Below are 2,423 nucleotides of genomic sequence, written 5' to 3' on the forward strand. Positions count from 1 at the left end.
CTTCCCTCACCTGCACTGGTTTTGAAAATTCAAAGGGTCTCCTATGGCCTTACCCCCTCTTCCTCTCTCCAGCAACAAAGAAAGAGGATAAAAGGAGTCAAAGCACCCCCCCTCTTCACAATGGTAACTCCATTTACGGTGATCATTTACTACAGAAAAAAAGAGAGAAAGAATGGAATATAAAACATCATTAGGACTTGCTACCTTTGAAATAGATCCCAATGAGAAAAAATAGAAATGAAAAAGAATTTAGAAAAACCAGGATTAATCACAAGTGCAAACTCTTATTAACATAAATTACACAGTTGGGCTCTCCATATTTGGGAAGCCACAGAGATCAGCAACACACCCAAAGTACAATGGATGAAGTTTCACCTAGAAAACACATTTTTATGACATAGCATTTCCTCTGCAAGGTATGAGTTAGAACTGCCCTTTCATCTCCTACCCCATTCTGTCCCCTAACCCCCCAAGGCATGGTGACCCCCTGGCTGCACCTCCCACTCAGTACAGGGCTGCACAGTTCCAGTCTTGCCAGAGGCCAAGAGAGCTCTTCAGTGTTTTGGGGTGCCCTGCAGGATCCCCTTCAGGGGCTAGGTGTTCATCCCACAATCCTCTAGTGCACAGACATTAGCATAAGGTATTAGCACTAGAGGATTGTGGGAGGAACACCTAGCTAATGTCTTTGAAAGTAACTAGTACAGTGGTGACTCGCAAAACGATTTTGTTCCACCCATAATTAGCATATGCTAATACCTTATGCTAATACCTGTGCACTAGAGGATTGTGGGATGAACACTTAGCCCCTGAAGGGGGTCCTGCAGGGCACCCCAAAACACTGAGGAGTGCTCTTGGCCTCTGGCAGGACTGGGTATGTGCAGCGCTGTACTGAGTGGGAGGTGCAGCCAGGGGGTCACCATAATCTGGGGGATTAGGGGAAAGAAGGGGGTAGGAGGTGCAAGGCTTGCACCTTACAAAAAAAATATCATGATACAAAAATGGCTTTTCCAGAGAAAGGCTCATCCATTGTACTTGGGTATGTTGCTAATCCATGTGATTTCCCCAAATGTGAGGAACTCAACTGTATAATTTATCCTAATAAAGGGATTATATTTATGATTTTCCTATTTTTTTAATAATTGCTTCACCCTTTCATTTTTGGCTACTGTATTTTTATTACTCTTATTTAAATTTGCAACCATGGCTCCTTTGCAATGCTTTGTAAGATGATTTTTCCCCCCAATTGGAGCACATTAATTACATAAGACTTACTTTTTTATCCCAAAAAAGTGGAGGAGAAAGTGTATGCTGGTGTTTTTCTAGGAGGCAGACCCTGGAAAGTCAGCAGCATACACTTTTTTGGGATGAAAAAGTAGGTCTTATGTAATTAAGGTGTTCCAATGGGAGGGGGGAACTGTCTTGTGAAACAGGGTTGAAGAAAAAACTGTCTTGCAAGGCAAGGACCTAAACATTGTCCAGCAAAAATTGTCCATAGGAATAATCATTTTGGGAAACACAACATTGCTCAAAAAAGTCTCAGTCTAGCAAATTCATTGTTTTGCCTTGTCATCAATTTGTGAGGCAATCGTCTTGCAGAGGCACCACTGTATTTACATAGTATTTACATAGTACATACTAGTAGATATGTTTCTACTTACAGTGTTTCCCTGAATATAAGACAGGGTCTTGTATCTATCAAAAAACACATTAGGGCTTATTTTCAGGGGATGTTTTATTTTACAGTCATGTCATCTTCTGATTGCTGCACAATGGTGGGGGTTTCACTTAACTAGGGCTTATTTTTGGGGTAGGGCTTATTTTATGAGCATCCTGAAAAACCATACTAGGGCTTATTTTCAGGTTAGGTCTTATTTTGGGGGGGTACAGTGGTGCCTTGCTTGACAAGGATAATCGCTGTAGAACAAAATCCTCCTCAAGCAAAATAAAAAAGCCAATTGAAATGCATTGAAAACCGGTTCAATGCGCTCCAATGGCGAAGATCCTCCATAGGGTGGCCATTTTCTGATGCCTGTGCAGCGAAAAATCTGTCCTGAACATAGGGGAGGGGGGAAAACACAGCTGGGAGCCCGACGATCAGCTGTTTTGGTCTTCCTAATGGGAAGAAGAATCCGTTGGAAGCAGGGACCTGAACTGATCATTGTAAAATGGATTATGCTCATTAAAACATCATTTTGCGATCGTAATAACATCGTAGTGAAGCAGATTCGGTGTCAAGCGGGGTAATCGTTAAGCGGGGCACCGCTGTATACGCAAAAGTAAATTTGTAACTGCTTGCTGCATTACTTTTAAATCTAACCATTGTATCTTTGTTATCTAAAGCCAACTCACTACAGACAGCTATATTATTCATAACTAGCTACTTCCACATTCAGGTTTTGTTGCACAGACACGAATATTAATTA

The 2,423-nt window shown here is 41.6% G+C and overlaps 1 non-coding gene across 1 annotated transcript; it reads right to left on the minus strand.

Annotated features, from left to right (window-relative positions):
- Positions 1-259: 259 nt before the first annotated feature.
- On the minus strand, positions 260-424 carry LOC144586206 (U1 spliceosomal RNA). Its single transcript, XR_013540942.1, has one exon. It is a non-coding gene; the product is annotated as a U1 spliceosomal RNA (small nuclear RNA).
- Positions 425-2,423: the final 1,999 nt, after the last annotated feature.

This window comes from Pogona vitticeps, chromosome 1 (genome assembly GCF_051106095.1).
Source record: "Pogona vitticeps strain Pit_001003342236 chromosome 1, PviZW2.1, whole genome shotgun sequence".
Lineage (NCBI taxonomy): Eukaryota > Metazoa > Chordata > Lepidosauria > Squamata > Agamidae > Pogona > Pogona vitticeps.